This window comes from Xenopus tropicalis, chromosome 3 (genome assembly GCF_000004195.4).
Source record: "Xenopus tropicalis strain Nigerian chromosome 3, UCB_Xtro_10.0, whole genome shotgun sequence".
Taxonomy (NCBI): Eukaryota; Metazoa; Chordata; class Amphibia; order Anura; family Pipidae; genus Xenopus; species Xenopus tropicalis.
In genome coordinates this window covers 42,833,264-42,859,333 of record NC_030679.2, presented here as the reverse complement: position 1 = coordinate 42,859,333, position 26,070 = coordinate 42,833,264, and positions in this window count along the sequence as shown.

Genomic DNA, 26,070 nt, shown 5'->3' with positions numbered 1-26,070 from the left:
CATTTAAATGCAATTAGATTGCAATCAGTGATCCCCAGCAAGTTGCATTTATTAAAAAGTCCTAGTTTTTCCAGTGATGTGGTAAATTTCTTTTACATAAGCTAATAAACTTCATTGCTTCCTAAGATGTTATGATACAGACCTAATGTATGTTACTAACACAATACATGCACCACAATGTTTTTTTTCCAAAACACATCAGTTAATAGATCTTCTCCAGCAGAATCTGACTTTGAAATCTGTTTTTTAAAGCACACCATATTTAATCTTGAAATTTTACATGGCTCTAGCCATGTTCTTCATTTCCCAGGTTCTCTGATAAACTTTAGTTGCAATTTTTAGCTTTGCTGCAAGTTGGAGTGATATCACCCCAAATACATTAGATACAATGGGAGGCAATGATTTATGACACCCCAGACCACCCTACCCTTCCAAAAAGCAGTTCTTTAGAGGACTAGGGAAGATTTCAGCATTATAGAGATGGAAAACAATCAAGATTGCTAAACATGCTCACATGCCCTAGTGGTAGATATGAGAATAGCACTCAAGAGAAACCCTGTTTGCTATTGTGGGACTTGGGTCCTATTAACAGTATATTGAGCAGGAAAAACCATAGCTTATACGAAGCAGTTACTAATGTGTAGTGCTGACTCCTGAAAGCTCAGACTCACAATGGACAATGGCTGCCTACACACCCTTATTACAACTAAAAAGAAAATTGTTGGTTCAAGAATAAAATATTAAATGGTAAGTTAATTATTTGCTATGTAATTTAGAAATAAAGTACACCACAAAAATCATTATGCCAAGAATATGATTGCCAGTTTTCTAGTAAAAAAAATATGACTAGCCTTCCAAAGAAAATGAAGTTTAAGAATAAAAGAGAAAACCTAGGAACCTCACAAAAGGTTTGATTAAAGATGAAATATATATCAGCATCTGTTGGTTAAATGTATTGCCCACTAGCGAGCCCAAGGGAACATGCCAAATGTTTTAGGCTTAAAAAAAAAAAATCATAGCTTAAACTTTTAAACTGCAGAAGAAAAGATCAAAGGGAAATTAGCTTGAGGGATAAAATGATGAGTCGTTAAAAAAACTGCATCAGAATTAACAATGGGATTAATTAGAATGCCCTCAAAGATTTACATGTCAGAACTTTCAAATATCTTTAAGTTACAGAATAGCTGTTTATGCAGTGTCCGTTTACTAAAATAGGTGATGTGTTCTTTTGTTAAAGTAAAGGTTTAATTATGAAGATAATCTGTTAAAATTGTAAATGTTGGAAGCTTAAACTTGCTCTTATAAAAGGTTTTGGTAATTAACCATTATTAATTGCTTAGGTGGGGGAAGCAAATGCTGATTACATTTCTGTAGTTGGTGGATAAACTAACTGCTTGGTACTATTTTTTTGGTACTGTTTTTTTGGCAAAGTGAAGTATAAGAATGCATGAGATATATATAGATATATATATATATTCTCACAGAATACAGTACCACACAAAAGGCTGCTAATTAAATCATAGTTTTCATTCTGCATTTTAATTAGTTCATGCTTTGTCAATTGGGTTCTCTTAATAAATGACTAGATGTTTGGGGCTTTAGTACAAATGAGTTTATTTGTGGTTTCAAAAACCTCTAAAACCATGAAAAGCAGAATGCAAAGGGATGAGGTACAGTGTTGATAAATGAAAACTTGTGCACGTTGGTAGAAATAGCAAATGCTAGTTATACTGTACATTAAATGGCAGTGTGTTGGGGGGATCCTTAATTGAGAAGGATTTAGGGATATTTGTGGATAACAAACTGTAACTCTAGGCAAAGTCACATAGTAGTAAAGCAAATAAATTACTGTCTTGCATTAAAAAGGTCATTAACTGTAGGAATAAAAACATCATTTTGCCCTTGAACTTGTGCATGCAGTGCTAGTTTAGGCCCCAATCCTTAAGAAGAATATTAATAAGCTGGGATGAGTGCAGGTGTGCAACTACTATGGTAAAGAATGAAAAAATTAAATATGAGGAAAGATTATCAATGTTGGGGTTGTTTTCTCTGGACAAAAGGTGCTTGTGAGGGGACATGATTAATCTTTACAAGTATATTAGAAGATAATAGTGACAGAGGGGGAAATCGCTTACATAGAAAAAACAAAGAACAAGAGGCCTTTTATTTTAGCAGTGGATATAATTCTTCATGGTAAGGGCAGTGAGGTTGTGGAATACAGGCAGCAAGCGAGAGAAGTCAAATACAGGCAAGGTCAGGAACACAGGAGAACAGGAACAGGAATCGCACCCAGGAAATCAGCAAGGAAAACCTACTTTGGGCAACGAATACAGCACAGTGAGCGCTTTAAATATTTGAATTTCGCGCCGAAATGACGTCACGCACGCGCCGGCGACAACGCGAGTGCGCATGCGCGCGCATCAAGAGCGCGCATGCGCATAAGGGACAGAGAGAGGCGCACGCGCGCGCCTAGAAGATGACGGCGGGCGTCCCCGCACCGGAGGAGGCGGCGGGCGTCCCCGCCGCCCCGCTAGACCACCAGGTATCGTTACACCAACATACTGTTCTTCAACTTCAGCTTATTCTTCCGCTTTTTCTTATTATTATTATTATTATTCTTAGCGCCCCCCATTTTCTAAACACTACTTCTCCTACAGTCTTAGGGGTACAACACCCAAACTCCCCACACTTCTTCACCCTATATCGGAGCAGGTTGCTTGTACTTTTCTAAGTGATCCCGCTCCCCGTCTTTTTTGTGGCACCGCTCCGATTACCCTGATTTCCATTGACTTTGACAGAGCCAATCAGATTTTACCTATTGTCTTGGCGGAAATTCAACCTTCTGCCACTCTCACAGTAATAACGCAAGGGTCCCCAAACTTTGCAGAGTTATGCACCAGGTAACTGCAGTTCAAGGTTAGGAAAGTGGGCCGAGCCACCAACAGCCAATCAGATTTCACCTATTGAATTTTATTGGTTTGATTCCAGGGTTCCCAAACTGCACAGTCAGTCACTGGGTGTCTACGTAATTATGGTTAGAAAATGTCGGTGGGGCCACCAAAAGCCAATCACATTTCTTTCATTGTTTTCATTGGGGAAATTTAACTGCTGCCATTCTCACATGTTTAATATCAGGGTCCCCAAACTTTGCACAGTTTGTCACTGGGTGACTATATTCCAGGTTTAGAAAAGTGGGTGGGGCCAAATAACACCAAATCAGATTTCACATATAGACGTCATACTTTTAAATTTAAACTGATGCCATTATTTAAATATTAATACTACCAAACTTTGCAAAGCTAATCACCAGGTAACCGGTTCAGAGTTAGAAAAATTGTGTGGCACCACCAACAGCCAATCGGATTTTATTGATTTTATTGATTTTCAATGGAGGAATTCAGACTGCTGCCATTCTCACAGTATTAACACCAGGGTCACTAGGGGAATGCATGTTTAGTTTTTAAAACTAAACTGCCAATCAGACTTCACCTATTGAATTTTTTTGGCTTATATTTAAACTGATGCCATTATTAAAGTATTAATTCCAGGGTTGTTAAACTTTCCAAAGTTAGTCACTGGATATTTGTGGTTGAAAGTTAGAAAAAGTGGGCCGAGCCACCAAAAGCCAATCATTACTTTCAATGGTAAAGTGTAAAATGTTGTCAGCCTCACAATTATGCCTGAGTCCCAAAACTTAGCAAAATTGGTCACTGGGGGACTGCAGTTCAATAATAGAAAAAGTGGGTGGGGCCACTAACAGCCAATCAGATTTCAACCATTGAATTTTATTGATTTAGATTTAAAATGCTGTCATTCTCACACCATTTATGCCAGGGTGCCCACTGTTTGTCACTGGGTGACTTCGACTCAAGGCTAGAAATGTGGGCACACCCACCAACCACCAATCACAATTTACCTATTGACTTTTATTGGTTTAAATTTAAACTGCTGCTGTTCTTTTACTATTAATCCTAGGGTCCCTAAACTTTGCAGAGTTAGTCACTGGGTAACTGCAGTTCCAGGTTAGAAAAAGTTGGTGGTGGCACCAACCGCCAATCAGATGTTTGAGTTTCAGTGGGGAAATTTAAGTTGCTGCCATTCAGACACTATTAAAACCAGGGTCCCCAAACTTTGCACAGTGGTTTTACTATATAACCATGGGTCCAAGGTTAAAAAAAGTGGGCTGAACCAACAACAGATCAGATTTCATTCAGTGACTTCACGTTTTTCAAACCGACATGAAGTTTGTTCTCAAAATTTCCTTTCTAGTTATATATGTGGGTAAACTGATAGGTCTGTAAAGATTATATATATATATATATATTGAGCCAAGGGTGGCACACCGCTTCAATCCTTGTCCCGGGTGCACGGTAAAAGAGTTTAAATATTGAAAAAAAGACCAGCAAGACCGGATCTATTGCAAACAATTAATTATGTATTAAAAAAATGCATGAACAGCCATATATTAATACATAATTAATTGTTTGCAATAGATCCGGTCTTGCTGGTCTTTTTTTCAATATATATATATATATATATATATATATATATATATATATATATATAAAAAATGATTGTGTGTTGGGGGTTATTTGGAGGACTTAATTAGTTAATAGATTTTCTTGGTTTTTCTTTCAACCCAAATAAACTATATAACAATAAATACAAATGTACAAACTCAACAAAAGGAAGCAAACATTTAATGGGTTTAAATAGAAATATTTTTCAATATACTGTATATCCTGCAGTCAGGTACATGCAATAATTTTCTTTGTCTACCTAATCATGATAAAATAATAAAACCGAATGTGTACTAGGCACAGACGACAATGTAATACAAGCTTTATAAGCCGATGGATGAATAATTTTGCCTGGCTTCAGTTCAGCAGCCAGCATGCCGCATGATTTAAAGTGGTTGCTGAGACTGTTTCATGGTCACCATAGCAATGTTCTCTTATCTGTACAGAATTGTGTTTTTCTTCCATGATTTTGTATTCACTGCAGTACTGCAGATAATAAAGGGATGGTGCTGCTTTCTTCTTTTTAAAGATGAATTGATTAGGTATAGAAAGGCTCTAACATGAAGTAATTCTAGAAAGCATGATTCTTTGAATGCATGAACTGTTCCATGTAAATAATCAAACATGCAATCAATATAATAATAAGCCAGGGGTCTTCAACCTTTTTTTTTTTTTTTACCAGTGAGTTACATTTAAATGTAACATAAATTGGAGAGCAATACAAGTATGCAAAAGATTTATGGGGCTGACAAATATGCCCTGTGTTTAGCTGATGATAGCCCCTAGGTGGACTGGCAGCCTACCTGTGGCTCTGTTTGACAGCACACATGATTTTGATACAACTAGAAATTGCCTGCAGGTCAGGAATCCAAAAATAAGCACCCACTTTGAGGACACTAGGAGAAACATCCAATGTGTTGGTGAGCAACATGTTACCTGTGAGCCACTGGTTGGGGATCACTTTAAGTAGCTTATTCTCCCCATTCGTTTCTTGGCTTGTTGTAAGAAAGTAGAGCAACTGTCTTAGTCTGATGAATTCCCCGATTCAAGTGGTGACTTGAAAAGTGTAAAGTAGAATTAGAAGTGCTATATTTATAGAAAAGGCCTGTTTTGTGGTAATTTTCTAAATTATGTCCAAAAAAGGCAATAGTTATTTGTCCAATATTATAATTGTTTGTATTTAAATGCTTACATCTTCTTATGTACTTTCCGAAAAAATAGTTTGTCTGTGTAGTGATACCAACATTGTACTTTCATTTACATTTTTGTAGCTCATTTGAAAAAGAGCCTTTCATACCAACCCTTAAAGATATCGGCATATGTTGGAGCATAGGTTATTCATTGTTTCAGTAAATAATATTTATTATTACATTTAAGATAGTTATGTCAGAGAATTTTCATTTATAAATAGTCGTATTTAAATGAACTTTCACTACTGAGTATGGAATGAGCTGCCAACAGTCCTATTGAGGTGTAGAGTGCTGTGATATCACAGGTACTGTAACTAATACAGCATCTGATCTGAGTGAAATATCTCTGATCTTCATGATGCTCTCACCAGTGCATCCAACATACAATGGTAAATTAATAACAAAAGTCCCAAGTTTCTTGTGAAAAAATTAACTGGCTACATCACAACTCCGGACTCGGTAGAGGACTGTGTGTTTCCCATTGTGATGGGTCAAACCCAATGATGTCAGGCAGAGTGTGGCTAGATGTGGATTGGTTATGGCCTTAATGACATCAAAGGGTTGGATTTGTCCATTTGTGAAGTTATTGTTTGCCCCTGATATTTTAATAAACAATTCATTTTTTTTAATATACAAAATCGTGAGACCCTCTCTTTTGATTGAATGTAGCTCTAATACATCAGTTATAATTGTTATTAAAGATATTGTATATCCTTAATCAAGATATCAAAAAGGGTGTTGCAAGCTGCAATAGCATGTGATGAACATATCAAGAAACTAACTAATAGTAATTGGAGAAATACTGGATGCTCAGAAGATTGATACATTACCAACATTCAACATATTTACCAATTCATCTTTTTGGGCAGTGGAATAAATATGGAATCTCAAGTATTTGTGTTCAACATTTAACCCATATATCACTGCCCTTAGTATTCTTGGTCAACTTATGGTTTAGGAGTTTAGCCCTACCAGTGCCAGTTAAGATTTCCAATATTATTTACATTGGCTTAATACTAAGAAATCCAAAGTAGCATTCAACTGGGATTTGTCATCTTAAGGGAAGTTCTACAGAGATATAATTAAAATATGTATATTATTAAAATAAATGATTAATTCAGACTGGGTAGAATATTATTGGGTTTCTGTTGGGAGTGTTTTACTAAAAATGGGACAGGTATACCTATGTAAATTGTTGTTATAGTCCACTTCCATATGTTAAAACAATATTAAAATATTACATAGAAAATGTAATAAGGGCCTTTGAATTGATGGCTATAATAGAACTATGCTGTATATCCAAATGCAGGTGAATATAGGGAAAGCAGTTGGAGTTGTAAGAGAATAATACTAGGAAATAGCTGTTTTGTTAATTGGACACCCCAGGAATCACCTGACAGAAACGTGGAAATGAGTGAGTTACAATGTGGAGCTGGTCCATGTTCTATTTTAAAGAAAAACTAAAGAAATGTTGTGGACACTGCTGCAACCATCTTTACTTATAAAACAGTGAAGTTTTAACAAAAAGGTTTATTAACACAAATATAAGCAAATAAATAAGAAATGGTGAAGGGAACTTCAGCTACAGCACACATGACAAATTTAAATATTTGCTATTAGTGATGAGCGAATTTTTTCGCCAGGCATGGATTCATAGTGAATTTGCGCATCTTTCCATTGGCAAATTGTTTTGCAAAACTTTGCCGCGGAAAAACTTGTCGTGTGTAAAAAATTCTGTTGCACGTCAAAATTGGGAGCGGTCGCGTCAAAAAGAAATCAAAAAGAATCATACGACAAATGCGTTTCATGAATTTTTCACCATTTTGTGAATTTTTGCCTTAGTGCAGCCAAAAGGATACAGTAGTATAGGATTTACAGTAAGTAGCTTTGACATGGCACTGGGCTAATAAAATGTTGGCCAAAATATGGTACTAACACATCATTTATGTCATATATATTTACACAGGCTGAATATAAATTATGGCAGCTGGTCTATGCTACCTAAATGGTTTAGATAGGGTGCTGACACTCACTGTGTGCAACTACTATTATACCTTTACTGGTGATATTTTTTCATCAGGCATAGATTAGATGCGTTGACATCAATGCATTTGGTGTGATGAAAATGCTGTGACTGCAAAGTATTTTTTTGTGGATAAAAACATCACAAAAAAAGCCCATTAACTTCAGTTAGTTATGAGCGAATCCGTCCTGTTTTGCTTCATAAAAATTTTTCTGCTGAAAAATTCACAAAATTCAAAAAATGCAGCTACCATGCAACTTTTTTGATATGTAAGACTTTTTGTGATGTGACCATGACTTGTTTCACGGGACCGCAACTTTTTTGACGCGACCATGAATTTTTCTCCCTTGCCAGATTTTTTTGTCGCAGCAGTTTCATGAAAAAAATTGCCAATGGCGAAATGCAGAAATTCGTGCCAGATCCATGCTTGGCATTTGCATTTTTTGCCACATTTTTTTCTTGACTTGTGTAAAAAAACAATTTCATAAATTGGCCCCTAACTTTCACCTATTTTTAACTCTGAGATAAACAGAGAAAGCAGAGATATATTGGTGCATTAAATCTGGTAAAGACAGAAAACAAAAAATTCAAAATGATTGTTATTCAGTTCTATGCACGCTCAGCTGGCTTATGGCAGAGAACTGCTGTTCTTAAATTAACAATTCAAATACAGTTTATAGACCATAATGTATTCTATTCATGTTTGCTGAAATTACTGAATTGTTCCTAAGGTCACACAGTATCAGGCGTGCCAAATATTTAGTCAAAGGATATTTGCTAAAATTATTAGCTTAATTTATTGTGTAGATAATGATGATTTTCCTCCACATTCACCTCTTCTCAGCATGAGCTTTTTTGTTAAACTATTATAGAACTGAGACCTGTAGTAAATCTCAAAGCATAGCCACAAAGCAAAGATAGAAATCTTTATTATTTATTTAATTTGTTTATAATTTATGTCATTACTACCAGTATTCTCTTGCTATTAACTCAAGGCCATTTTTACTTTATATATAATTTACATATAACAAAAATTGGTAACAGCTTCCTCTGTTCCTCTATTTAGATTGTGATTAACAACATCTTACTCCATTTTTAGTTTCTCGTGATAACCAGTTGCATGTAGCATATTTACCAGTCTACAGTTTGAAATAATAATAGTTTGTTATGGTGGGTTATTGGATCTAATACAAACTTTGAGGGTAATATACTGTAATACAAGGTAATATAATATAATACAAGCCAATGGCGAAATGTGGACATTTACCACAAATCCTTGCCTGCTGAATAATTTCGCCCATCACTAGTTACTAGACCTCAAGTAACGTGTTTGCTGTTGTCACTTCCTTCAGACACCTCCGGTGCAGCCCCTGACTATGTTGGGCCATGTGGTGATGGGAAGGGAAGTGGTATATGTACACACACGAACACATACAAATTTATATACTAACACACACTAAGCAGCTTAGACACACAAACATTTTTGGAGGCTGTGGGACTTTCCACTCTAAACATACACACACATGTACATACATAAAGACATACAAATGCTTTCATTTTTTATTTACTATATACTTTATAGACGGGGCGAAATGCGTTTTGTGAATTTTTCGCCGTTTCGTGAATTTTCTTGCTGTTTTGTGAGTTTTATGGCGAAGCAAAACGGGACAGATTCGCTCATCACTAGCCATAAAACATTGGTTGTACAAGGAGATGGGTGGAGCTAGGATCCTGACCACAAATCTTACAGTACAATGTTCTATTGATTTGATTATTTTTTTTGTTTTTTGAGATTTTATAACTGTCTGTTTTATTAACTGTTGATAAATTTTCATTTGTTTTTGCTTGTAAAAATGTCTGCAGTATATTTTCATCTTGGAATCACTACATGCCAATTCTATGCTTATCTGATAACCTGCATAGATCTGCAGTTTACTATTAATTCATGAGAATATGTATGTAAAATTAACTACTTTTGACATTCTACATTTCATAGAAATAAAACCATTCTAAATAGCAGTTAAAAATTCTGGAAAGAAGTTATTATTACCCCCTCTCAGCCGTGTCTCTGCATGCAGGCTGTGTGTCAGATTAGTTCTTTTTTGAAAGACGGTTTAACTACATCATTAAAAAATAGAGGACAGACCAATTATGTGTAAAAGCTAATTGCCCATAAAAAACACCCTGACACAAAGTCTACATGTAACTTGATTATTTCAGATAGGGTTCATAATATTGAAATGATTGTACTTCTCCAGATTCTTACTTACACAAGATGTAGCTTACTCTGAAATGTTGTTGCGTTGGTATTGCTCTATATTTGCTCTACTTCATATAGGCAGGCTGAGACTTTCTATATACATTTTTATTAAGCTCGGGAATTCCCAAACAACCCTCTCAGTTGCTTTCTTTCATTCCTCTGCTGCACTATTTCCATATAATGTGATTTGAGAAAATAAAGCTGAAAGTCTTAGGGGACACAAACTGACCCGTCACTAGCTTTAAAAGCCATCTGTGCATTGCCAGTCCTTACGGCAGGGAAAGGCTTAGTGACAGCAAATCTAGACTCAATGATTCCACGACTCCCATCGGTATTTTGCTGAGATTAAAGTACTCAGTCAGTAGGAAAGGAAACTTCTTGAATCTAAGCCAAGATTGATCAGTAACTATGAAAACCTGTTAAAGAATACAATATAAACAAGTCAACTCCTACCATACTGATTTGCTTCAGATTTATTGAAATACAACAGAAAAGGCCATTAGCACAACAGAAAGATGTTTTTATTGTTACATTTAGAAGAACAGAACATGTCTTACATTTACTGTTTTAGAAAGGTCCAGGGATGACAATAAAAGTTTTATTTGCAGGCATCCATGGGTGATTAAAATTGTGAATTTCCTAGTATTTTTTTATATTAATTTTACCATTTTTAATATCATATATCAATGATATAAATCTTATTATACATACATCTCCCAATGAACATAATAAATATCATCTCAAATATTGCACTAGTTACATTTTGTTAGGTGGGGAGGTGCTTACTCTCTAGGATATTCATACAACATGTTTGTAAAAGCCCATTCAATTATTTACATCCCTCAAAACAAGACAATTCTCAGTACAGGTATGTGACCCATTATCCAGAATGCTCTGTACCTGGGGTATTCCAGAATGCTCTGTACCTGGGGTATTCCAGATACCTACCTGCTAAAAAAAAAAAATGTAAACAGTAATTAAAACCAATAGGATTGTTTTGGCTCCAATAAGGATTAATTACATCTTAGTTGGGATCAAGTACAAGGTACTGTTTTTTTAATACAGAGAAAAAGGAAATCATTTTTAAAACTGAATTATTTGATTAAAATGGAGTCTATTGGAAATGGCCTTTCTGCAATTTTCTGGATATGGGTTTCTGGATAAGGGGTCCGATACCTGTACTAATACTCAATAAAAGCCAGTTCTTTGATTTTACAGTCACTTCCTGGTGTACATTCTAGTTAAAGTATTTATTTGGTTGTTGCAGTTGGGCCATGTATTTTGCTAGCTGACCTGCTGTGGTAGATATTTCTCTACTAGAGTAAGAGAGGGGTTAAGAAAAGAGGATTACAGTCAAATCCCAATCACACGAAACACTAATCTTTCCTACAGCCTTGATTACAGGAAGGCTGTGAAGCAAGCAAAGCGAAATACGTACAAATGGCAAAGGAAAATATGACAATAAAATATTTTCTTTATGAAAATAGTTTCAAAAAGAAAGGGGAATCTTTTTTATAATGTTGGCTGTGGAAGAAATGTAAGTAATAAACAGAACATCATACTGTATAAACTAAAGGTGGACTTGTTTATCAATTTTCAAAAATTGCTCACTTATTATTAATATAGTAAATGCATTCAAATAAAAGAAACTCCAACACCTCGAATTTTCGAGTTTACAAACTCAAATAAAACTACAAAACTCAATAATATGGTGTGACTTTGCCTAGGACAACTCCCATTGACTTCTATAGAAAGGTGCAAGTTAAAAAAATCGAACTCAAACTTTGATAAAACTCCCCCTAATAGTTACATATGCAACATCTGATCAAATGCACAGAAGAAATCTGCGTCAATTCTTTTGAAGGGTGACTATTCTTTTGACGCCCACAACAATTCTTTTGACGGCCAACTATCCTTTTGACGCCCTAGACTATCCTTTTGACGCATGACTATTCTTTTGATGCAGGCAACAATTCTTGGACGCGCAGCAAATTTTTTCATCCGTTTCACGAAACAATAGAATTTGTGCTTGATAGACATAATACTGGAGATATATATGGTACTGGAGTGGGAGATGCATGTTTGTAAATGTTAATTAATGCACTGTTATTTTGATCTTGTTTTTTTTAATCAGTTTACAGGTTGCTGGGTATTGTTATTAATATAAAAAACTGTAAAACTAGGTCCATGGCCTAAAATAAGTTCAACAGCTGTTGGTATAAAGCAAGCTTACAGCACTAAATGGTTTACACTAGGTACAATATGTTGCAATGATATTAACCCTGAAGCAAACTCCCACGTATAGATCAATATCCTTACAGAAGAGCGTTTGTTAAAGAATGTTGTTACTCAAGGCCTTACTGATAATCTAGCAAGAGGCAGAAGATTTGTAGCTTGTAAGAAAAAAAGCAAGTGAAAACTGAAAGCTCAAACTGTTTAGTGTTTTGTACACAGCCAATATTCACCTACTGTGATGGGTCAGGAAGAATTTATATACATAAATAGATAGCAAAAATGGTTATATAGTACAGCTATGGAATCCTATATCCATTCTGTTCCATCCCCAAGATTTTTTAGGCAAAAACAAAACAAATGATTTACGGTTTTTGCAAAATATTAATTTCAAGAATATAAAATTTTGTATTTTGACACAAAGGTTTCCCAAGAAAGGAATTGTCCCCTTCACTGCTGTGGAATAATGTGTGCTATAATTATTTCACCTTTTGGTGTGTAATTTACTGTTTGCCCTCTCAAGTTGCCTAAACAATTTTTTTCCTAGTTGATAGGTTTATCAGATCAGTGAGACCTATGGAAAATCCAGCTAGAAGAGATGCACTGATTTATTATAAATTAGTTTTCAAATAGGGTAGCTCACCATTTATCATAGTTTTCATTTGTACTTGTGGCTTTCTTTCCTGTATTGCAAACAACAGAAATGCATATGAAAATATAAATAATTGAATCTAATAATACAAGATTTGAAAAGTCCTATTATGTATTTATAAATGAATTATTAAAATAATGATGTATTGATAAATAAAACAGGACGGCAATACAAATTAAAAGTATGCATTGGAGTGTATGAAAATGTGACTGGATGTAGTTTAGACAAACATACGACAGTGGAATTATTTAGCATCTCATTTAAGGAACAAAAAAAACAAAATATGACATTAGAAGATGTACTGTTTTGTCATTTTTTCTTTTTTTGCTTTGCAATTTAGCAAACAACAAGATAATTAGCAAATAACTTCATGGTAACTTTTTTTCAAGACAAAGAAACGATCATCAATACAGAAAAAAATGTTCACTGCTGCTGGAAATGTTGATGCTTTAAAAATACTTTTTAATAATACTGATACAGGGATGGGATCCCTTATCCAAAAATCTGTCATCCGGACGGCTCAGAATTACTGGCAAGCCACCTTCTATAGAACTCTAATTAAATACTTTAGATTTTAACATTTGTTTTTCTTTTTCTCTAATACTAAAACAGTTCCTTGTACTTCACCCCAGCAAAGCAATTCGATTGGTTTATTTAATGTTTAAATGTTACTTTAGTTCAGTTAAAGTATGGAGACCCAAATTACAGAAATATCCCTTATCTAGAAAACCCAGGTCCAAAGCATTTTTGATAACAGGTCCCATACCTGTAATCATACTCAACTGAACCAACGTAACCACAACTTGATTACAAAAAAATATATTATACAATAAAAATCACAGATAGAAGAACTCCAATATATCCGAACCAAATGATGCACATTAAAGGCAATATAGATTTAGGATAAAGTAATCCAAATACTTATTTTGACTGGCTGTAGACTGGTTGCAGATGGAGTGACAAGCTGTTGAAGAAAAGAATTGGCTTAATGATCTGAAAGAGCTTCCTACAGAGCAACCATGAATCAGGGGAAACTGTCCTCTTTATCTGACAGCCACTTGACAGATGTGTAGTGACCTGCTGTGTGAATACTTTCCTAGCATAAAGGCAGCCTTGGCAGTACAACTATTTATCAAGGAAAGAACCTACCTCCTCTTAACCATTCCCCTGGCAATGTCAAAGTAACTAATGAGGGAAGCCAAACAATTAGAGAGGAGGATTCGATTTCTAATGATTTCATCAAAGTGTTTGTCAGCTCACATATTTGTGCAATCCTAATTTTTAGACTAATGGGTACATGCTGTTTCTTCTATAAATTGATGTGTTAGCAGAAAATTGTGTACATGGATTATCAACATAGAATATTTCAGCTTCTGAGTTAAAGCACATAGCTGGCTGATTGAGGTTATAGATATATGGGATGCAATTAAAGAGGATAAGATACATTAAAATGAAATTTGTTGAAAAGGTAATTTGTTGTAAACAGCATAACTCTGAGATGTTCTTAGGGACATTGGAGCTGTGCTTGTACTGACTATAGTGGTAAACAGAGTAGGGTTGTTAAATGGCTTGTAACCAAGACAACAGTAAGAAACTGATAACGATTAGAAAAAAGCACATTTGGGTATAGAGCTTGGCTATGAATAATAACAGGACTTTTTGACCTTACATTAAAAACAGGCAATGGAACTATTACATCCTTGTACCATAATATGGCATGGTGCTGCAGGACAGTATTCATCTGTTTAATGTTTTGTTTTAGGTATTTTAATACATACTACAACATATTAACAAATATAATAATTCATAAGCACACAAGCAACAAAACATGTAACATTTCTTATATTTCATGAAATACATTTTTAGATGGCAAGTTTCCCTTTGTGCCTGTTAACCTCACCAATGCCATACAAAGGCTCCTAGCAGTAAAGTTGCCCCTAAAAGTGTTAACATTGTAAAAAAAAAGATTTTACAGAAAGTCTGATGTTATGCAGCCCTTTTAGACCATAAGGTCTAGTAGCTTCACTACTAAGGACATTGTTTATAGGATACATCTGGTAATATGCCACCTATGTAATGGAGAAAAGAGTGTTATCTGTCGTCAATAAGCTTCTAAAAAGTGCCTAAGAATTGTCTGTCAGAAATATCTGTAGATATACAGTATGTTGGTGATTTATGAAAAGTGCACTGTGAAAGCAGTTTATAACCATGTCTCACAAATCACGCCAATGATGTTTTTATTAGACACCATCCAATATTATGTCAGATTCATAGGCCTATAACTCTGAAAGGTGCAACTCTCATCTCCTGGATGGTTTAAGAGAGATGTAATATGATTTGTGATCTCATGACGAGCACCCAGAGAACAGATTTATGTGACAATATTTCTCTTGTCTGACAAATGAAGAAAACAATTCTCTTGGTACTAAATTAACATTAACGTTATCTTGTGTCATCCATTGACATCCTTTGTCATCAGATTTTGGGTATAATCTCTTACTGATATTTATACAATTTAAGAAAACAAGTGTTTTTGAGTAAGTGCTAATGTTTTCAAGGTCTTTACTGCATGCTGTCTTTTATTATACTATTAGAATTGTATTTTATTATTAGATTTTCTTCAATGATACAATAGGCATTTTGTCAACATAACAGAAGAGACACATAACTACAAGCTGTGGATAAGGACTAATTTATGGGGTCTGATGGGGTCAAGAGAAAGACATCATAGGGTTTAGTTCATAGTCCAAAAAGGATACATTTATGAATTTTTACCCATTATTCTCCTTGAACTCCAGATTAATTTTGCCCTCAAATGTTTAATATTGATAGTAGAATCTAAAAGATTTGCGCTGCATAGTGAATAGCATCCATTTGAGCACAGTTTGCATTCTCCTTATAACAAAGGATTTAGTAGTCCATTTGCATGCTGCTCACTTGTAAGATATTTGTCTAAAACTGCCAATATATATTGGCTGTTGACTCACAGATCAAGATTTGGTCACATATTGATTGGAAAGTCTAGGGAAAATACTACTGGGCAAGGGGGCCACACCAAGCTGCGCATGTATTCCTCCCTTGAAAAATCTCTGGGTGCCCATGTGATCCTATTAGCTTGGATGACAAATGATTGTATTAGCCCATTTTGACCTATAATTTGGGCATCAACTTCAAACAAATCTTCTCAGGAACCTGGCCAAACAAAAGAATCTTCCAATGTATGACTATCTTTCAATCATTTAAAAGTATAACAGGTTTAAGTTGCCATGTTCCCTAAATTGGGCTTGTTATCTAAATTGTGCATCAATGTCAGTCATAGGCATATTATTCATTTGTGGCTTTTGTGACTTGGCCATAAGTAAATGTCATGTTACAGTTCCCTTTCAGATCCGAGCCTTTTAGACTGAAAGCTACACCTGATTTGTTACCTCTCCATGTTTCTGACCTGTTTGTCTCCATGTTTGTTTCAACCTGCAGCCAATAGATCAAAGCCATTCTATTTTCTTAATCTAAAGGACAGGGGCATGACTCTAAGAAGTTGGGACAATGGTTAAGTTTCCAACACTGATCTGCTTATAAAATGTAATGACTTGTTAAGATGCTAAATTTCTGGTAGTTCAGAGACCTACCTAAAAAGATGTTCTTTTGGGTCCTCTAATAACTTATAATGTAGAATTTATCTCAGGTGCTAGTATACTCCCCTATACAGACAACTGTATACGGGAGTGACTAAGGCACTTAATTTAAGAGGAGCAAATTGGCACTATAAGAACATCTCTGCAATATATTACATGGGCAAGTATTTTCAGAGGCTTAAGCACAGCAGCAAAATTGAATTTCTACTAACAAATATAACTGTTGGTACATAACCCTTTGTATTATGATTTGATAGAAAGGTAAGCATTCTGGTATGTAAACAAAATTGTGCATTTAAGGTATTAAGTTAGGTGGGTCAGTTGTGCCAAAACTTCAAATACATTTTATATAAAGGTTGACTGGAAGTATAAGTTGACTGAAAACGTCATAAAGTAAGCATTACTCCTTTATAATTCTGGATGCCACAGATAAAAGGATTCCACGGGGCTAAAGGAAAGTCAAGCTAGCCTTGTTCTTGTTGAATTTCTTAAAAGTGTGGTTTCCAGAAGTTATGTCCAGTTTTGAAATAAATGGAATTTGAGCGGTTTCTGATCTGAAAATTCAGTTTTGCAAGAGCCAATTTGCAGCTCAACTCCCTTAAGCAGTAATTGAAACTTTAGGAATCTTTTTATCTCAATCTTTTTATCTATAGTATCTCATTTTTCAATTGATGCTTTTATTTCCTTTGGAACTGGTGACAGTTCCTCCTATGCTGTAACCTGCATAAGGGCTAAGGAAGCAGCTCCTTTAAAGGGAACTATTGGCAGGCTCTATATCCTAGTAGATGTATTAGCTCTAACTCAATAACTTAAATAAGTTAACTCAACTTCAATTAAAATCTGTCTCCAACTCCTGCATGAGCAGAAAATGGAGAGAGGTGCTAAGACGGGGATAGTGCAGAGTAACTTAGAAACACTACAAAATTTAACTGATCATATTTAGAAAGTTCTTTCATGAGATGAAGCTTTTATTACTTTTTCATTTTGATAATATTTGGAAAGATATTTCATGAGATAAATGTAATTTAAATATTTTCCAATTGTTTTATTGTTCCCCTTTAATTGTATTCTACATTTTATATTAATATACATAACATGACAGAACTCAGTTATAGGGGCACATTTACTAAGAAGTGAAGCTTTGCCATACTTCATGCAACTCCGCAGGCATTCATTTGCAGCGACTATGCAAAATCACATCCAAATTTTCGATGTGGGCAGAGAATACTGGCGAGAAAAGTTCACCCTTTAGTAAATTACTGAATTTGCACTTCTTTGCGTGGCCGAAAATTTGCTCGGTGAAGAGGTACGAAATTTGCTACCGCTGAGCAAAATATGGCTCACACCTGTTAATAAATAGGCGAATGCACAGCAAATTGTATTTGTACAATTTGCTGAATTTTCACCAGAAAAAGATGATTTGCCCTTTAGTAAATGTGCCCCCTAGTTTGTGCTGACTTTACTTAGTGAAGTGTGATCACCTGCCTAGGTATTTGTGTGTTTTCTACCACTTTTGTCACACTATGGGGCACATTTACTAATCCACGAATGTCCGAAAAGCATCCGATAAGCGTCCGAATGCGTTTTTTCCATAATGATCAGTATTTTTGCGATTTTTGTTTCGGCACCGTCGCAACTTTTTCACGACTTTTTCGCGAATTGTCGTGACTTTTTCGTTGCGAAAAAATCGGATTGGTTTTTCCGCTGTTTACAACTGCTCAATACAAAAAAATCGCGACGGTGATGAAAAAGTCGAGCAAAATACGATAACGTCGTGACGGCGACGAAAAAATCGCACAAAATACCAAAAAAATGCGACGGCTATGAAAAAGTCGCAAAATTTTCGTTTCCAATCCGATTTTTTCCCATTCGGATTCGTGAATTAGTAAATGTGCCCCTATAATTCACCTCTCTGAAGGACTTAAGCCTTGTGCATTAGGAGGGTTACTGTTATTTGCTGATATTGGGCAGACTTGGAAGGATTCCTTTCTTGTCACAATATCACTCACTGAGGAGGCTGTCTTTTTAATTACAACTACCTGATAATTGTAATCCTTGCATGTCAATCTCTCCGGACTTTGTGGTAAGTCCTTGTCAAATTCAGCTGGAATAAATATTATACATTGTGAATAAATTAAGCTGCTATTCAAGTAAATTGAAGGCATCCCCTCATGTAGACAGGTTCCATTCCCCAGTTTCCCAATGAACCCATTTATTTTACTTTTTTAATTTAATATAGATATTAGTGTATATGTTGATATTAGTGTATATGTTGATGTCTTTTAGTTAATATTCCTTGGGTTCCATAGAAAATTTGAATGCTATTAGGGAGGGTGCACAAAAACTGAACATTCGGCAAATATCACATTTAATGATAATATTAAGGACATATTATTCCATTATAATGACAATACATTTGCAGACCTCAAAACAACAAACATGCACAACGCACATATGGGGCTACATAGCAGTAAATATTTTCTATTTTATACAAGGGTAAATACATTTTCCATCTGCCATTTGGAAAGAGCAAGACTGAACGAGGTTTTGAATTTATTCAGCATGCTGGCACGTCAACTAAATACAGCAGCCTCCTGGGGCCGCCTGCAGGGAGCTTATTTCAGTAAAAGCTGTTGGAGATTTTTGCAACATGTGGTGGGGCTGTAGGAAATATATCTTAACATATGGTAACAATGTCATAATTTTATCTGCCGGCAGGTAATGGGTGATAAAATATCCCTGCGCAGTAATAACATGTTCAACCTTTATCCAAGGTACTTGATAAAAAAAGACAACCAATATTTTGTGTTTTTTACCTTTTACATAAAATATAGTTTTTTGGTTGTATATTGTATCCGCCTATGATTGTATGTTTTATATTTCCTGCACTTTGGATAGCCAGCAGCAGCGTGAGTTAGAACCAAATTTGTGCTAAATGATATTTTTTTTTTGTGACGCCCAGTTTGCTTGATACTTGTAAGCATGTGCAATGCTATAGTGCAGCACAGGTACAGGGTGGAGGAGAGAACATTCACAACTTTACTGGGTTAAGTGTACACACACACTTAAGGGGGCCACTTACTAACACACAATTTTATTCCATAATTTGTGTTTTTTTGCCCCAATTTTTTTTCATCAAATTTTCATTTATTATGCTTCAAAAATGCAAAGAGGCCAATGTAAAATTACACTGTCTAAAAGCTGTCAAGGTCATGTCATGTAGTCATGTAGTCAGTGGGTGCTGTCCTAGGCAAATTGTATCAATCTTTATTTGGGGGCAGATTTATCAAAATGTGAGCTTAGAGCTTAATACATGAAAATTTATTTTAGAAGTGCATTTATCAAATGGTGAGTTCTTTCAGGGGTATAATTATGCACACAGTTATGCAATCTCTAGGAATGATTTATGCAATATCCAGAAAGCTCAGAATGATGGGTCTACAGAATCCATTTTTATTTATAAAAATAATTTCCCTTTTCCCTGTAATAATAAACCAGTACTGTGTACTTGATGGTAACTAAGCTGCATGAATCCATATTGGTGGCAAAACAATCCCATTGGGTTTGTGTAATGTTTAAATATTTTTTTGGCAGGTTTAAGGTAGTTACCCAAATTGTAGAAACATCCCTTATCCGGAGATACCCAGCAAGCATTCCAGACAGCAGATCCTATACTTATACTGACAAAAGGATTTACTTCTCAGGAGATATGAAGTTCCGTAACAATGCTGAGCAGGTTATGCCTCAAAAATGTTGCTCCTTTAGTCACTATGATATTATGTTGTGATTTTAAGTAACTTTTCAACAATTGGATGAGTTCTATTCCTATACACCTATTGCATAGTTGGCTGATTCCCTGCGAGCTACCTTGGTTACATATTTACAAAGGGTTGAAAAAATACCATCAGGTTCAACCCTTCCAGGTAAACCCAGCATATACATACCTATACTGACCTAAAGTGATGGGCAAAATAATTAGGCAGGCATGGATTTGCGGCAAATTTCCACGTTTCGCCATAGTCAGATTGTTTTGTGAAATGGGCAACAAAATTCACTGTGGGAAATATTTTTAAAAATTGATGCCCGTGTCATAAAATTTCACCATTTTGCAAACTTTCCACTGTTTCCAGAATCTTTGCCAAGATTCGCAAATTTTTGGGCGAAAGGAACAGATTCACTCATCACTACTGCCCTATCTATACACTCACATACATAAACCATATATATACACAAACATCAATAATAACTGTAGATATTAGTATCACAGTAGCCTTATATACTATGCTTTTTCCAGAGAAAACAACCCCAACCTCGACAGTCTAACCTCATAGCTTAAATCTTCCATCCCCTTTACCAGTTTAGTTGCACTTCTCTGCACTCTCTCCAGCTCAATATCCTTCTTAAGGACTGGAGCCCAAAACTGCAAGGATAATGTGTTATAACACTAGGAGAACAAGCAAGAGCTAGCAAGAAAGAGAAGGACAAACAAAGGTTCAGGTTAAAAGGGATAAAGAAACAACTCTACTTATGCCATTTTGGATTGCATATTTAAGGCTCATATGTTTTATGGGGAAGATTTGCTTATGCATGATAGAGTTCAGACATCTACACAGTGGCATAACGGGAATGTGGGCCTCTAGCTGAAGCTCATATACCCTAACAGGCCGAATTGAAAATGAAAGGGGTGGCATAAGCCTTTCAAGAAGCACCCCTTTCATGCTAAAGATTTGCTAACCCAAAACAGATGGAGCTTACCCAAAAGAATGTAACAATAAGCCATCTCTGATATTTTTTCCAGCTTTACATTTAGCAGTTTACAGCCTGTGCATGACTTGTTACTCCTTTCAGTGCTATTGCCCATACCCCCATGAGCCAGGTTTATGAGTGAAGCTATGCAAGCACACCTTTTTAATGAGGTTGGCTAATAATTTACTTATCTGATCCCCACAGCCTAACATTCTGAAGTAGTGCTCATATAAAATAAATATAGGCTTTATTATATTTCTATTTAGCACATGACAGTTTCAACCAATTATTATATGATAGTCAAACTAACAGATGGGGTCATTACCTGTCCCCGGGCCCAAGTGTTGGAGCACTATGGGGTATAGGAACATGTTTATGAAGTGTCAATCAGAGCCCATAATTGCACAAAGCTCTGCATATATAGTGAATGTAGCCCCTATTGTAAATATAAGGATATTATAACTTACCGAGGAGTTCCATGACCATATAAAAGCATGAGGCTGAAGGCCAAGTACTTGTATACAAGTCATAGAACTCTGAAGTAATTTATAATATCCTCATTTTTCAACAGGAGGTACATTATTTATTAAAATACATCATTTCAGTGAGTCTGTGACAGGAATTACATCACTAAGAGCTGATTATAACTTGTGACATCACTAAGCACTATTTATAAGGGTATAATTTACTGCATATTCATGGCTCTTGTGTATTATATGCTGATAATTAGTGATGAGCAAACTTTTTCAGCAGACATGGATTCGCAGCAAATCTCCGCATTTTGCCATTGCCGAATTGTTTTGCAAACCTTCTGGGAAAATTTGCTGCTGCTGCTGCAAAAAAAACATTTTTTTGTGTTAAAATTGTGCGCAGTCACGGAGAAAAAAAAAAAACGCGGGCGACAAAAAAATAGCCTCGGCGACAAAAAATATATGCGGGCGACAAAAAAGACACGGGTGACAAAAAAAATCACATGACAAATGCATTTCACAAATTTTTCGCCGTTTCGCAGATTTTCTTGACGGGACAGATTCGCTCATCACTGCTGATAATGTCTCAGAGAGCCCCTTAGCCTTAGTTATTACAACCCAGCTGGTACTCGATGATATTAAGAGATTTGTCCACAAGGAGTTGACATTATTATCAGTATTTATGATTCCATGATTAGATTCCTAGTCCAGTGACCTCACAAATGAGTGACTCATTCATCTAAAATGTCAGTAGGTTGAGAAATGAAAACTAGGAATATTTTTCTGTCTGTATTTGTATCACACAGAATAGACCTTATTACAGTGGCTTATTCGTCCTGCTCTCAGTTAAAAGGCCAAGTGCCCAGACAGAACGCTATGTTCTAACTAAGAGCTTGTTTGCGTTTGCTTTCTGGCCCTGTGGAATTAAGTACATTGAGTGCATTAGCATTTCCTCTTTACCAACATCAATCTGTTGTTCTTCCTATAACTAGATTACAGCTATGCAATTATGGATGTTCATCCTGTATTGGGAGCAAAATAAACACTTTAGATAAAGAAAATAGCTAACTGCATTTGTAACCATTCTACAAATAGACACTATATTTATGTTATTAATTCTGTTACTCTTCATGTTGTTTACAAAATCTGGTACAGAAAAAAACATTTACCCCTTTTAAATGATCAATTATGAATGATTATTGTTAATAACTATACATATTACTTGTATGTATGTATGTATATATATATTATATGCTATAAGATATAACTGCATGTAGAGAGTTTAAATAAACTAGATTTTATAGGGACTATACATACTAGGTTATGTTCATAAGAATATTGCTATTACAGGTATTGGATCCATTATCCTAAAACCCATTATCCAGAGAGCTCTGAATTACAGGAAGGCCATCTCTCATAGATTCCATTTTAATCAAGTAATTCAATTCTTTAAAAATGGTTTCTGTAGCACAGTGGATTTTCTATTGATTTTATAATGATTTACAATATATAAATCTGCTTTGACATATGAATCAAATCTCAAAACCTCTGGGTTTGAGTCAAGTAAAAGCAGCAGATTTTGGGGCAGCTATTGTCCAGTGTTCAAGGTACAATGTATTTGTTCTATGTATATTGCAGGGTAAACAGTAAACACAGGAATTGTTACCCAGCAAATATCCTTGGAATAAACAAACAGACAGCTGATAGACAATATACTCTATGTACAACTTATTTAAGAAACAAATAAGGCCTGCTACAAAGCAAATGTATATGTTCATGACAAAAGATTGTACACAATATTGCACAAGTCAGCACTTGGTGTTGGGGGTTTTTGCTAAGAACTCTGGTATAAAAGGGGGCCCCCACCATGTGTCAGTAGCTTCGTCTAGGACTCCTGAACAAGTGCCGGGACATTTGGATCATCCCAGATTGTGCTGAATTGATGCAGAACTGGCTATGCTTGTAACCATAATCATACTAAGATAAGTAAATCTATGTAATTCTATTATTAGTTGTGTGCGTGTAAGTTATTGCTCACTAACAGCCAATCAGAAGGTTTAATCATTGATCCTGCATATGTATTTGTCACTGGGCGTGTACATGTTCAGTAGCTAGACAGCTCTTCAGTGGAAATATTGTGCTATTGCAATGGTGCAATACAAACTCTTACCAGCAGGGGGTCAACTGTAACCCTGCAAGCACACTACTGGAGCTCTAGAACTACCTCTTACGAAGGCTTAACACAGACTCCCAAAAGAAACCAGTCTGCAGCTTTTATAGCCTCCAAACTGCTCTATGCTGCCCCCGGTGGTCAGCATCTACTCTATAAATATTCATTCAGAGAGGCAGCCCACCCCTTTAGGAAGTGGCTTCTCTGAGAGCTCCAGGTACGTGCTTTATTAAACATTACTTTATACATGCAATTGCAATGTTCTGTATAGAAACAAAGTAGTTTTATGCACACACTTTTATATACACTTGTGGCAAACATAGCTTTCTATAAGCAGTTGTTTCAGCACCATTTAAAACATACTCCCAGCACAGCTGAGGCACATGCTTTAAACAAAGTAGGCCTCAGTTTGTTAACCAAAGCTAATGCTGTTTCTATGTTTAACACATATATACCACATATACATATACACAGATTAAACACATAGCTATTTACACACTGAAATATTGAATTAATGAGTTACTGAATTACTGGCCAGTAAAATTAACATTTAAAGACAAACAAAAATTTTTAGCTAAATTCACTCCATCACAGTATTAATATTTGTTGTTAATGTAAGTTAATACAAATTATTAAAGGTTCACCCCCTTTATTAGTTTCCTTTTTCTCTAATAATCCAGTACTTTGTACTTGATCCCAACTAAGACATAACTAATCCTTATTGAAGGCAAAACAATCCTATTGGGTTTAATTAATGTTTCAATTAATTTTAAGTAGACTTAAGGTATGTGATCCAAATTATGGAAATTTCCAGAAAACTCCAGGTCCCAAACATTCTGGACAACAGGTTCCATACCTGTATAATTAGTATTATGCATATTGTGTGTTGTATATAAAGTTTGTTGTAGGACTGCGTATATGACAGGAAGAGTAGCCTCAGCCATTTTTGGGACCAGTACAACAAATTTACTGGCAGTGTAACTGGAGGTAATTTACCCTCATCTTTCCCTCAAATAGGTCTGGATTCTTTTCAATCCTCACTTCCACCATAGCCTCTCCCTTAATAGGCCCCCCAATAAGCCCTGTGGTATCACCTCCTCACTGCCATGATATCACCTCTACCTCCCATCACCTATTTGCAACCCTATGCATTAGACATCTCCTGGCAAATCTACTAACTTGCACGCCATTTACAGATAATTATGTAGAACTGTACTCTAAGAACTCCAAGTGAAAGTGCATTTTGTTTTTTTTCTTGTTTAAAAGAAAGGACAGTAGTACTGAAAAATGAGTTAGTACTGGAAAACCTGAACCAACAGAGGCAAAAAAAACCAGGATATTACAAAGAAACAGAGATGGCAACCGATCCATGGAAAAGGCTACTATGAATATGAAAGCATAGACAGACCAGACTAAGCAAGAAGCTAGGTTAGTTGTTTGAAGAATCACTGATTGATTGCTATGGGATACTGCTCATGGGCAAATTTTCCCAGATTTGATAAATGAGCCCCACTAAGGTTGCCCAGGAACAGTAACCCATAGCAGGAATCAGTAGGAAGCATATACTGGTCACCTGTTTAAAAGCAAACATTTTATTGGTTGCTATGGGTTACTGCACAAGGGCAAACTTTGCATCTTTGCATATGGCGGTTTATTTTTGAAGGTTTTTCTAATACTGAAGGTTAAAGTTTCTTTTTTTACCATCTCATGTCCCCCCAAGCATACAAACTGAAATGAAACAAAGTGTTTGGAGGGTCAACCCCTTTAATATGAGCTGTGCTCTCATTTGCTATTAGGCTAATGCCACACATTTTGTATTCTCAGCATACCAAAAACTGCTTGCCAATGTCCCTACGCTTGAAGAAAACTTCTACCTTCTTCCGTGGCTATTCTTTTGTCGTGCGGCTATTCTTTTGTCTCCTGTGGCTATTCTTTCATCACGCGGCTTTTATTTTGTCGTTCGCGGCAATTATTTTGTCGCTAGCGGCTATTTTGTTGCGCGGCTATTTTGTCGGCCATGGCTATTATTTTGTCGCCCATGGCTATTCTTTTGACGCGGGCAACAATTTTTGGACGCGCAGCGAATTTTTCAGCTCCAAATTTTTTCATCCGTTTCGTGAAACAATCCGCCGCGAATCCATGCCTGGCAAAACATTTCGCCCATCACTAGAT